At 45.4% G+C, this 13,961-nt stretch overlaps 1 long non-coding RNA gene across 1 annotated transcript; it reads left to right on the top strand.

Moving 5' to 3' along the window:
* Positions 1-7,947: 7,947 nt before the first annotated feature.
* LOC144332916 (uncharacterized) lies at positions 7,948-12,742 on the top strand. The gene is made up of 2 exons (XR_013401122.1): positions 7,948-8,873; positions 10,860-12,742. It is a non-coding gene; the product is annotated as an uncharacterized LOC144332916 (long non-coding RNA).
* The last annotated feature ends 1,219 nt before the right edge of the window (positions 12,743-13,961 follow it).

A 13,961-nucleotide genomic window follows, 5' to 3' on the forward strand; every position in this document is an offset into this window, starting at 1 on the left:
GAATAGCTAGGATTACAGGCACATGCCACCACACCCGGCTAACTTTTGTATTTTTTTTTTTTTGAGACGGAGTCTCGCTCTGTCGCCCAGGCTGGAGTGCAGTGACCGGATCTCAGCTCACTGCAAGCTCCGCCTCCCGGGTTTATGCCATTCTCCTGCCTCAGCCTCCCGAGTAGCTGGGACTACAGGCGCCCGCCACCTCGCCCGGCTAGTTTTTTTTTGTATTTTTTAGTAGAGATGGGGTTTCACTGGGTTAGCCAGGATGGTCTCGATCTCCTGACCTTGTAATCCGCCCGTCTCGGCCTCCCAAAGTGCTGGGATTACAGGCTTGAGCCATTGCGCCCGGCCAACTTTTGTATTTTTAGTAGAGATGGGGGTTTCACCATGTTGGCCAGGCTGGTCTCGAACTCCTGACCTCAAGTGACCCGCCCACCTTGGCCTCCCAAAGTGCTGGGATTACAGGCTTGAGCTACTGTGCCCAGCCAATATTACTTTTTAAATTACATTATTGTTCCAATAACTTCACTTTGTAATTTATGGGCCATTTCCTCCCTCCCTTTCTTTCCCTTGCCTTTTCTTTCTTTCCTTTCTCTCTCTCTTTCTTTTCCAGACAGGGTCTTGCATTGTTGCCCAGGCTGGAGGGCAGGGGTGTGATCATGGCTTACTGCAGTCTCAACCTCCTGGGCTCAAGTGATCCTCCCACCTCAACCTCGAGTAGCTAAGACCACAGACACATGCCACCATGCCCTGCTAATTTTTAAACTTTTTTTGTAGAGGTAAGGTCTCCCTATGTTGCCCAGGCTGGACTTGAATGCCAGAACTCAAGTGATCCTCCTGCTTCAGCCTCCCAAAGTTCTGGGGTTACAGGTGTGAGCTACCACACTCAGTCCTCACTCAGTTTCTTAAGAATATATATTATTTACCTACTGGATGAATGACAGGGCCATATGTTTTCTTTCACCTGATCTCCTCCAAGCACCCAGCATATAAGGGATGCTCTGTTCACAGTAAGAGTCTTCTGGGCCCTGTACCTAGAAAGGTTCTGAAATCTTAACAGATAATCCCTGGGGTCCCCTCTTCCCTGGCATGAGAACTGAGCCAGTTCCAGGTCTTCAGAAACTTGTCATAGGGCAACCAAGTGTTACCAGAATCCATGTATATTGTCCCAAACACCTTCCTTATTTCCATAGTCAATCTTGTGCCTCCCCTTCTCTAACCAAGATAAAAGGCACCTACTCCTGTTGCTAAGGCAATAAAGCTAGGGCATTCAGCAGGGGACTCAGGTTGGTCAGCAGAAAAAAAAACCTCTCAGCTGTGAGGAGAGGAAAGGGAGCAATGCATTTCTAAGGGCGAATTTTCATAAAACAACAAAGCAGATGTCAGTCTGGGCTGGTCATATTGAAGGCATGTGAAGAGATCGGGCCACGGAGGAGAAGATCCCTGATGCTGTTAACAATGCAAGGATATCTTAAGGTGAGAAGCCAGAGTTTTTGACAACTTATATGTGAGAAGGAGTATGCTTGTGCATGCTCCATTTTTTATAGAACTCCACCTCTCGCCCTGAAATGCATATATTTTATTCTATTTACTTTAATTTTAGCAATGATGTAAAACTGTATTGCTGGGCTGCTGTCACTGTCTCTGACAGATCACCCTACCACCTCAAAGGGTAAATATGGGTTTTTTTTTCATAATTTTTGTACAGTAACAAGGTGAGGAACATTTTAGCTCATAAATTATTTACTAAACCTCACAGGCATAATAGGCCATGTGCATATTCATCAGGCTATCATCCATTATTCATAAGAAGTTCACTTCAACTGTTAGAAGAAAATGAGGTTGTTGATTGAAATGCTGAAGAAATGTAGGCTTTTGTACTCCCCCTCTTCTCTCTCTCATCTGAGCAAGTCTGGAAGTTTCCATCAAAAAATGATATTACAGGAAAAAAAAATGTTATTCCTGACAAGTGAATATGTAGATAGAGGGAAAGCAAGCATAAAGTAGGAAATAAATGGGCAGAATCAACCACTATTCATTTAATTCAAATAATGTCCCCTGACCCCAGTTTGCACAGAGATTGTGCCCAAGGGGACTCCTTTCTTGCAATAAAAGATCGGCTTCCGCAAATCTAGTAGAGTTACTGCATATATATACTTTTTTTTTTTTTTTTGAGACAGAGTTTCGCTCTTGTCGTCCAGGCTGGAGTACAGTGGCATAGCCTCAGCTCACTGCAACCTTCATCTCCCAGGTTTAAGCTATTCTGCCTCAGCCTCCCAAGTAGCTGGAATTACAGGCGTCTGCCACCACGCCCAGTTAATTTTTGTATTTTTAGTTGAGATGGGGTTTCACCATGTTGGCCAGGCTGGTCTTACATTGCTGACCTCAGGTGATCCACCCACTTCGGCCTCCCCAAGTGCTGGGATTACAGGTGTGAGCCACTGCGCCCAGCCAGTTATTGCTTATATTAACTAAGATACAGGTTGTATTCTATGGCTTAAGAAGTATTTAGTATTATCTTCTTATTTGACCCTCACACCAAGTCTGTAAGGAATAATTTTCCTTTTTCTTTTTTTGACAGGGTCTTCTTACTCTGTGACCCAAGCTGGAATGCAGTGGCACAATCATGGTTCACTGCATCCTCCTGCCTCAGCCTCCTGAGTAGCTGGAACTTCAGGCACACACCGCCACGCCTGGCTAATTTTTATTTTTTTGTAGAGGCAGGGTCTTCCTAAGTTGCCCTGGTGGGTCTCAAACTCCTGGGCTCAAACTACCTGCCAGTCTTGGCCTCCCAAAGTGTTGAGATTCCCCCATACCTGTGGAATAATTTTTCAAGATGAGAAAACAGCCTCAGAAAACTGAGAAAGATAAGCAAACTGAAACTCACAAGTTATGTGACTTGTCCAATGCCGATAAGCTTATGAGAAACAGAACTAGGGCTGGAACCTAAACTTCCTTCCACATCCCATGTTTTGTTTATTTTTGTAGAAACGGAGTCTTGCTATATTGTCTGGTCTCAATGTAGGCTGGTCTCAAACTCCTGGCCTGAAGCAATCCTCCTTGCCTCAGCCTCCCAAAGTGTTGAGATTACAGGGGTGAGTCACCATGCCTGGTCCATATCCTGTATTCTTTTTTTTTTTTTTTTGAGACAGATTTTCACTCTCGTCACCTAGGCTGGAATGCAATGGTATAATCTCGGCTCACTGCAACCTCCACCTCCTAGGCTCAAGTGATTCTCCTGTCTCAGCCTCTTGAGTAGCTGGGATTCTCCTGCCTCTGCCTCCCGAGTAGCTGGGATTACAAGCATGAGCCACCATACTTGGCTAATTTTGTATTTTCAGTAGAGACGGGATTTCACCATGTTGCCCAGGCTGGTCTCCAACTCCTCACCTCAGGTGATCTGCCAACGTTGGCCTCCCAAAGTGCTGGAATTACAGGCGTGAGCCACCACGCCCAGCCTACAACCGGTGTTCTTTAAATTCTGTCTTACTAAGTCCTCTGGATGGTAAAACCCACCACATGAAATAAAACACCAATGAGATACCTGAAATAACAGGTATTTCATTGTGTTCTCTATGAACCACTGATTTTATTTTCCTTTTTTAATATCTTTATTATTTCTGCGGAATACAAAAGCAATATACGCTTCAAAGCACTAAACAATACAAAGTTCTGTAGGATAGAGAATAACAAACGTCCCAGCTATGGACAGGCAGCATATGGACTGCCATGGCTGCCAATGTCTACAGCCACCTCCATTTCCATAGGAAAAAGTGGGAGATGTTGTGATCAGGTCAGACCCACAGATATAGGTTAAGATCTGGGCATGGTCACTTACTGGTATATAATGTTGGGCAAATCAGCCTCTTTAAGCCATCATTTCCTTATTTGTAAAATGGGGCTAATGCCTACTCTTGAGGTTTTTGTGTTAAGTGAGATAATATATATAAAATCCAGATGTCAGCATTTTCCTCCATTTTAAGGGTTACTTTTCTTGAGTGTATTTGAAGAAGTGGGATGGGAGGCAAGGTTTGTCTCATGCCTTTCCCTCGAGTCTTCTGCTTGACACTCTATTCCATTCTGCCTTGGGCCACTCACTTGCCTGCTGGTCACAGCCTAGAACTCCTGGTGTGGTTCCTCTACATGAAAGGCCCCTATATTCACAGTGGGACACAGGTCTGAATTCTTTGCATCATAACTGCACGAGGTTGTTCTTTACTAAAGTGTTGGGGGACAACTAAAGAGAATTACAATAGTGGAAAGTATTAAAACTTGGTGGGTTTTTGTTTTTGTTTTTTGAGACAGAGTCTCGCTCTGTCGCCCGGGCTGGAGTGCAGTGGTGCGATCTCGGCTCACTGCAACTTCCAACTCCCAGGTTCAAGCAGTTCTCGTGCCTCAGACTCCTGAGTAGCTGGGATTACAGGCATGCGCCACCACACCCGGCTAATTTTTTCTATTTTTAGTAGAGATGGGGTTTCGCCATGTTTTGTTTTGAGACAGGGTCTTGCTGTCTCAAGCACCTTCTGGGCTGTCTTAAAGCAACTCCTGGGCTGGAGTGCAGTGGCGTAACTGCAGCTCACTGCAGCCTTGACCTCCTAGGCTCAAGCGATCCTCTTGCCTCAGCCTCCCAAGTAGCTGGGACCACAGGTACCCACCACCGTGCCCAGCTAAACTTTGGTTTTAACTTTCCCTATAATCGAAGTAAAAAGCTGCCAAGAAGTTTAATGTTTATTAGGGAGTGTCAGGTCTACCTTGGCTCCCTGTCCTCAGGTCTGCTTCCCTCACTAGGAACTCCTTTAACCCTCCATTCCTTCCTGGGAAGCCCCAGGCCCTGCCTCTCTCTAGTCCCCAGAAACACACTTCCCCAAATCTGACCCATTCAGTCTATATTCAGTCTAGATTCTGGATTTAAAGCTAGAGGGTTGAGAGTGAGTGAGTGACTGTGTGTGTGTGTGTATGTGCATGGGGCCTGGTGCAACAGGGAGGTGGAACAGCAGCCTTGTGGGAATGAGCTTTGGCATATAGTCCCTCCAAGCAGGACCGTCTCGGGGAGGCTGGTAGTCCAAGTCCTGATCCCCTCCAGTCAGACTAAGACACAGATGAAGCTCTGCTCTTCTGAGTGCTCTGGATAACCTTTGGTCTCGAACTACCGGCCTCAAGCAATCCTCCTGCCCCGGCCCCCTAAAATATTGACATTACAGATATGAGCCACTGTGCTTGACCTTTTTTTTTTTTTCTTTTTAACTTTTTTTAGTTTTTAATTTTTTTAGAATCAGGGTCTCACTCATCACCCAGGCTGGAGTGCAGTCATGCAATTATAGCTCACTGCAGCCTTGCACTCCTGAGTTCATGCAATCCTCTTAACCCAGCCACCCTAGTAGCTGGGACTGCAGGCCTGTGCCACCATGCTTGGCTAACTGGTTTACATTTATTATGTACAGCAGTGTTAGTGCCTCTCCTACAAGGCTTGCCAGGAATAAGAAATGAGGGTACTTTTTTTTTTTTTTTGAGATGTAGTTTCGCTCTGTTGCACAGTCTGGAGTGCACTGGCGTGGCATGATCTCTGCTCACTGCAATCTCTGCCTCCGCCTCCCAGGTTCAAGTGATTCTCATGCCTCAGTCTCCCAAATAGCTGGGATTACAGGTGCATGCCACCACACCTGGCTAATTTTTATATTTTTGGTAGAGTCGGGGTTTCGCCATGTTGGCCAGGCTGGTCTCAAACTCCTGACCTCAAGTGATCTGCCCGCCTCAGCCTCCCAAAGTGCTGGGATTACAGGCGTGAGCCACTGTGCCTGGGTCTAAGCCATATATCTTATAATAGCTGTTCCCTCAGTTACACAATGACTAGATAAAGCTTTGAAAAAGTTGCTTCAACAAGGACGGGCACAGTGGCTCACATCTGTAATCCCAGCACTTTGAGAGGCCAAGGTGGGTGGATCACTTGAGGCCAGGAGTTCAAGACCAGCCTGGCCAACATGGTGAACCCCATCTCTACTAAAAATACAAAACTCAGCCAGGCGTGGTGGCACACACCTGTAATCCCAGCTGCTCAGGAGGCTGAGGCAGGAGAATCGCTGGAATCCAGGAGGTGGAGGTTGCAGTGAGCCAAGATCGCACCACTGCACTCCAGACTGGGTGACAGAGAGAGACTCCATCTCAAAAAAAAAACAACAAAAGGTTGCTTCCAAGAGTGACTGGATTCTTTCACAAAGCTCCACCTCCTTCTTTGGGCTGGGAAATAGGTTGTTTTGTCCTTCTGGTTACGTAAGAGCACAACATATAGTAGGTGTTGAATAAAGGTACATAAACAACTGTAGTCAACCTAATTAACTGGGACTAGGGTAAGCTTGTCCAGCCCTTGGCTTGCAGACAACATGTGGCCCGGGACAGCTTTGAATGCGGCCCAACACAAATTTGTACACTTTTTTAAAACATTATGAGATTTTTTGGTGATTTGTTTGTTTTGTTTTTAGCTCATTAACTATCATCAGTGTTAGTGTATTTTATGTGTGGTCCAAGACAACTCTTCCAATGTGACTTAGGGAAACCAAAAGATTGGACACCCCTGGACTAGGAGGTCCAGCAGGAAGAGTCACTATCATTCTGTGAGCCTTCACATCACAGCTTACCCATCTCCAGTGTGGCACTTACCAAGTGCTGCTGTAATTTTCCTTTTAGCATCTGTCTTGCTCAAGGCACATTAAGATTCATTAGCTGGGCACAGTGGCTCACGCCTATAATCGCAGCACTTTGGAAGGCTGAGGCAGGCTAATCCCTTAGCCCAGGAGTTTGAGGTCAGCCTGAGCAACATGGCAACACCCCATCTCTACAAAAAATACAAAAATGAGCTGGGCATGGTGGTACGCACCTGTAATCCCAGCTACTCGGGAGACTGAGGCAGAAGGATGGCCTGAGCTTCTGAGAGCAAGGCTGCAATGAACCATGATCGTGTCACTGCATTCCAGCCTGGGTGACAGTGGCTCAAAAAAGTAAAGAAATAAATACAGCCTGGGCACAGTGGCTCACACGTGTAATCCCAAAAATGTGGAAGATCAAGGTGGGCGGATCACTTGAGGTCAGGAGTTGAAGCCAGTCTGACCAACATGGTGAAACCCTGTCTCTACTAAAAATACAAAAATTAACTGGTACTGTGGTGGCACCTGTAGTCCCAGCTACTCGGGAGGCTGAGGCAGGAGAATCACTTGAACCTGGGAGGTGGAGGTTGCAGTGGGCAGAGATCATGTCTGTGCACTCCAGCCTGGGTGACAGAGAGAGACTCCCTCTCAAAAAAAAAAAAAAAAAAATTCATTAGCCATCATCCTTGGCTTTTCCCTTTTCCTCATCCCAACGTTATTATTTTTTTTAAAAACAGCCTTATTGAGGTATAGTTGACATAAAATAAACTGCTCATGTTTAAAATATACACCGGGCCAGCCGGGCACAGTGGCTCACGCCAGTAATCCCAGCACTTTGGGAGGCCGAGGCGGGTGGATCACGAGGTCAGGAGATTGAGACCATCCTGGCTAACACGGTGAGACCCCATCTCTACTAAAAAATACAAAAAATTAGCTGGGCATGGTGGCGGGCACCTGTAGTCCCAGCTACTCAGGAGGCTGAGGCAGGCAGAAGAATCGCTTGAATCTGGGAGGCAGAGGTTGCAGTGAGCTGAGATTGCGCCACTGTACTCCAGCCTGGGCAACAAAGCGAGACTCTATCTAAAAAAAAAAAAAAAAAAAAAGTACACCCATGAAACCATCACTGCAATCAAGGCAATGAGTATATATTCATCAGTCCCAGAACTTTCCTATATTCCATTTGCAATCTCCCTCCTTCCCCTTCCGCTTCCCTTCACAGCAACCATTGATCTGCTTTTTATCATTATAGTTTGTATTCCTAGAATTTTATATAAATGGAATCCAAGGGGCACAGTAGTGCATGCCTGTAGTTCTAGCTACTTGAGAGGCTGAGGTGGGAGGATTGCTTCAGGCCAGTTCAAGACTGCAATGAAATATGACCATGCCTATGCAGTCCAGCCTGGGCAATACAGCAAGACCCTGTATCTAAAAAAAAAAAAAAAAAATTCTATAGTATGTATTATTTTAAAAATCTGCTTCCTTTACTGAGCATGGATTATCTATGTTGTTTTGTGGATCCGTACTTTATTCCCTTCTACTGTATGGCATTAAATTTGTTTATCCATTTACCTGTTGGTAGAAATTTTCATTGCTTCTGATTTTTGGATATGACAAATAAAGCTGTTATAAATATCCATGTATAAGTCCTTGTGTACCCACGTGCTTTCACTTCTCTTGGGTAAATACCTAGGAGTGGAATGGCTAGATAATATGGTATATGGATGTTTAACTTTTAAAGACCCTGTCAAACTGTTTTCCAAAGTGGTTGCACCATTTTATTCTTTCTTTTTTCATTATGACCAGTAGTTTGCCCTGACAGAGGTTGCACCATTTAAGATTTTAACCAGAAGTGTGTGAGAATTCCAGTTCCTCCACATCCTCTCCAACACTTGATGTGGTCAGTCTTCTTTTATTTATTTTTGTTTTTTAAAATTTAAACAGAGGTGGGGTCTCACCACGTTGCCCAGGCTAGTCTTGAACTCCTGAGTTCAAGTGATCTTCCCAAAGTGCTGGGATTACAGGTATGAGCCACTGCACCTCATCCAGTGTTAATATTAGCCATTGAATAGGGAAGCCAACATTGTTTTAATTTTTTGACTAGGTAAGCATTCACATGGTTCAATTTTTTTTTTTTTTTTTCTGCTCTTGTCGTCCAGGCTATAATGCAGTGGCTCAATCTCGGCTCATTGCAACCTCTGTCTTCCAGGTTCAAACGATTCTTCTGACTTGGCCTCCCAAGTAGCTGGGATTACAGGCACGCACCACCACACCTGGCTAATTTTTGTATTTTTAGTAGAGACGAGGTTTCGCCATTTTGGCTAGGTTGATCTCGAACTCCTGACCTCAGGTGATCCACCTGCCTCGGTCTCCCAAAGTGCTGGAATTATAGGCGTGAGCCACCGTGCCCATCCTCAATTTTTTTTTTGAGATAGGATCTTGCTGTCATCCAGGCGGGAGTACCATGGTGCCATTATCCTCACTGCAGCCTCGAACTCTTGGACTCAAGTGATCCGCCCACCTCAGCCTTCCAAGTAGTTGGGACTATAGGTATGTGCCACCACGCCAGGTTAATTGATGTGTTTTTGTGTGTGTAGAGATGGGGTGTCATTATGTTGTCCAGGCTGGTCTCGAAATCCTGGCCTCAAGTGATCCTCCTGCCTTGGCCTCCCAAAGTGCTGGGATTATAGGTTCAAATATTTTTAAACATCTAAAAAGTATATAGTAAAAAGTCACTTCCACCTTTGTTTCACATCCTCCACTCTCTCTCCCCTTTATGTAACCACTTTTACAGGTATTTTGTGTATCCTTCCAGAATTTCGTTACTCAAATTCTAATGAATATTCTTGGTTTTCCTACTCTTTGACATAAAAAGTATCATATTGGCCAGGTACAGTGGCTCACACCTGTAATCCCAGCACTTTGGGAGGCCAAGGCGGGCAGATCTCTTGAGGCCAGGAGTTCGAGACCAGCCTGACCAACATGGCAAAACCCCGACTGTACTGGAGATACAAAAATTAGCCAGGCATGGTGGTGCACACCTGTAATCCCAGCTACTTGGGAGGTTGAGGCACAAGAATCGCTTGAACCTGGGAGGCGGAGGTTGCAGTGAGCCAAGATCATGCCACCGCATTCCAGCCTAGGTGACAGAGTGTGACTCTGTCTCAAAATAAAATAAAAAATAAAATAAAATAAATAAATAAAATGTATCATATTAAGTATATGGTTTTGAATGTTTCCCCTTTTTATTTAAAGAACACTTTGGAGTACTTTCTCATTCTCTGTTGCAGCCACATAGTATTTTATTGTATGGATGTATCAAGATTTACTTTGCCTGTTTCCTATTGATAGAAATATGGGTTATTTATAAATCTTTTGCTGTTACAGAAAAGCTGCAATGAATAGCCGTATACATACGTTTCTCGTGAGTGCAAATGTATCTGTAGAATCACTCCCATTAGTGGTTTGTTTGCAAGTTTGATGGATATTGCCAAATTAACCTTATAGGATTTGTACCAATTTTCACCCCCATCACCAATAAATTAGAATGCCTGCTTATCCACAGCCCTGCAAATAGAGTAATGTTAGCAAATGTTTGGATTTTCGCCAATCTGATAATGACATCTGCAGGGTTTAATTTGCCTTCTGATTATGACCCAGGCTGAACATCATTTCATGTGTTAGGGAGTCATTTGTTTTTCCTTTTCTGTGAACTGTCTGTCTGTAAATGTCATTTGCTATTTTTTTCTAATGGTTGATCATATTCTTACTGATGTCTAAGAGTTCTTTACATGCAGGAAGATTAGCCCTTTGTGATGTAAATTGCAAATACACTTTTCCAATTTGTCATTTGACTATATGGAGTTTTGACTTTGTAGTTTTTGTCCCTGACATTAGTCCTGGAACTAGTCCAGTTGTTTCTGCTTCCTGAATATTTCTAGAATCCCCCCATTTCTCTGTACTGTACTGCCTCTTCACTAGGCCAGTCTGCCATCATCACCCCTAAATGACTAAATTTGATTCTAACTGGTATCTCAGACATACCTCCACTCTTGCCCCTTCTCTAACCTATTCTATATTCTTTAGCCATCAGAGGGATTTTTCCTTTACTTTTATTTTTTTGAGTAGCCTCTGTCACCGAGGCTGGAGAGTACAGTGGTGCGACCACGACTCACTGCAGCCTCGACCTCCCGGGCTCAAGCAGTCCTCCCATCTCAACTCCTTGAGTAGCTGGGATCACAGGTGCGTGCCTCTATGCCTGGATAATTTTTTAGAAATTTCTTGCAGAGATGGGGTTTCACCACATTGCATAGGCTGGTCTTGAACTCTTGGGCTCAAGCAATCCTCCCGCCTTGGCCTCCCAAATTGTTGGGATTACAGGCGTGAGCCACTGTGCCCAGCCCAGAAGCATTTTTCTAAAATAAAAACACAGCCAGGAGCACTCTAGGCAACAAAGTGAGACTCTGTCTCTACAAAAAAATTAAAATTAGCCAGGCATGGTGGCAAGCACCGACTGTCCCAGCTACTAGGGAGACTGAGGTGAGAGGATGAACTGAGACCAGGAATTCAAGGTTGTAGTGAGCTGTGATTGCACCACTGCACTCCAGCTTGGGTGACAGAGCAAGACCCTCTCCCAGTCAAACAAATAAACAAACAAAAACAAGATCATATCACTTTCCTGCTTAACATTCTTCAGTGACTAACTTGTGCCCTTAACACAGAATCCAGTATCTTCATGTGGGATCTCACATGGGCTCTAAGGCATCCCCGCAAGGTTGGGCTCACAGTTCTTCAGCGTCATCTGTTTTTTGTTGTTGTTGTTGTTGTATTGTTTGTTTGTTTTGAAACTGAATCTCGCTCTGTCGCCCAGGTTGGAGTGCAATGGCGGGATCTTGGCTCACTGCAACCTCCGCCTCCTGGGTTCATGCGATTCTCCTGCCTCAGCCTCCCAAGTAGCTGGGATTACAGGCACGCACCACCATGCCAGGCTGATTTTTGTGTTTTTAGTAGAGACAAGGTTTCACCATGTTGGCCAGGCTGGTCTCGAACTCCAGACCTCAAGTTATCTGCCCGCTTTGGCCTCCCAAAGCGCTGGGATTACAGGCATTATTCACCATGCCTGGCTCTTCAGCGTCAGATCTTATCAGTTCCCTTACCAGTATGCTCTGGCTACACCAAACTGTTTCACGCCCTACCCCTCTCTAAGCCTTCTCACCTGTAGGCCTTTGCATAAGCAGTTCCCTCTTCCAGGAACCCTCTTCACTGGCTTAACTTGTTCTCACCCTTCAGATTTCATCTCAAACATCACTTGCATCAGGAAACCTTCCCTGACTATCAGAATAGAGGAGGTGCCTCACCTACGCGTTCTCCTAACACCTATGCTGTCTTTATGTCAGCACTAATCATACTGTTATGTGTTCACTCTTCTGTCTCTCCCATTAGGTAGACCATAAATTCCATAAGAGTAGGGATTATGCCGGTCTCTTCATTATGATTTCCCTAGTGCCTGTCACAGGACCTGGCACATAACAGGTGCTCAAAAAAATTTGTTAAATTAATGCAAGAAAGAATGTTTGATAAATGACCAAATAAACATTTTCATCTCATTGGGGAATCTACAAGAATGAAGAAAATGTCAAAGCTCGATCCCGTCCAAGAAAGTAGCTAGTTACTACTACTTTTTTTTGTAGAGACGAAGTCTCACTATGTTGCCTAGGCTGGTTCTGAACTCCCAGCTCAAGCGATCCTCCTGCCTAAGCGACCCAAAGTGTTGGGATTACAAGTGTGAGCTGTTGCACCCAGCCACCATTTACTTCTTAATTCCACCTGCCACAGAAAGCATTAGCCTGCAACTCTTTTCGTTTTTGTTGGTCATTTCATTTGGCTCTGCCCTGGTTTTCCCAATGCCCAGGTCCCTGTGACAAGCAAAATACCCAACGACCTGCAAAGTAGGCTCTGACCAATCCGAGGGCAGCTTACATGAGCAGGAGGTAGGCCCAGGAGAGTTCCTGGGTCCTAAGAGTTAACCCTTTAATCATTGGACAATGGAGGTGGAACTATCGCTTGAGGCCGGGAATTCAAGACCAGCCGGGCCAACACAGCGAGACCCCATCTCTGTATTAAAAAATGAATAGCACGCACCTGTACTCCCAGCTACTTGGGAGGCTGAGGCAGGAGAATCGCTTGAACCCAGGAGGCAGAGGTTGCAGTGAACCGAGATCACACCACTGCACTCCTGCCTGGGCGACAGAGCAACACTCCATCTAAAAAAATAATAATAAAATAAATAAATAAAAGAATAAAATATATGTATATATGTATTTTTTAGAAAGAAAGAAAACCAGCCTGGCCAACATAGTGAAACCCCTACTAAAATACAAAAATTAGCCGGGCATGGTGGCGTGCGCCTGTAGTCCCAGCTACTCAGGAAGCTGAGGCAGGAGAATTGCTTGAATCCAGGAGGCGGAGGTTGTGGTGAGATCGCGCCGCTGCACCCTAGCCTGGGCAAGAGCGAGACTCTGTCTCAAAAAAAAAAAAAAAAAAAGAAAAGAAAAGAAAAGAAAGACACTTAATCGCTGCCCTAAAGGATGCCATCTTTGCCCTTATGGGTAATGAAGTTAGAAAGCAAAGCCATACATAGAGAAAAATAGGGGTACCATACAGGTCACCTGTAACAGGTGCTAAAAAAGGGCAGGGCCACAAGCACTCCATGGGGACTGCAGGTATGTCAGTTTCAGTGCCAGCTGTTGCGTACACGGAAAACATAACCCCTTCCTGTACGTGAGAAAAAGAAACGAACACGAGAACATGCCGACAGCCTGTCCTGGAGCAGACAGGGCGGCGAAGATTCCAGTGCAGGTCTCATCCAGGAAAGGATACATGTGAGCTGGAGTGGCAAAATAAATTTTAACAGAGCTGAAGCTTAAGTTGGGTTTGGTGGGGAGGGACGCATGATAAACTAAGGCGTGAGGAGCCGATTTCAGGCAGTGCGACAAATTTGCAGAAACATAAGCCCCTCGTGGAAGGTTGCCAAGGTGAGGTGACCTTGAGTTAATGCGTGTAGGCAGAGAAAGGTTCCAGGGAATGCTTGCATCGTTCTGCCGCCCAGCGTCCAACAGAGAAAAGATCCTGAATCGAGACAATACCTGCGTTTGGTTTGTCTCCAGCTGAGGGACACCGGTAGGGGGTGGAGGACGGGAACGAGCAGGGGGTGGGGCCAAGGCGAGTGGGCGGAACCGCGCCGACCCTCCCGCGATCGACTGGAAGCCGGGCGCAGAGGCGGAGTTTCCGGCGGCAGTGCCACTCGGGCGTCGGGTGACGCTAGGCGGA

The sequence above is a fragment of the Macaca mulatta genome, chromosome 11 (genome assembly GCF_049350105.2).
Source record: "Macaca mulatta isolate MMU2019108-1 chromosome 11, T2T-MMU8v2.0, whole genome shotgun sequence".
Classification (NCBI taxonomy): Eukaryota; Metazoa; Chordata; class Mammalia; order Primates; family Cercopithecidae; genus Macaca; species Macaca mulatta.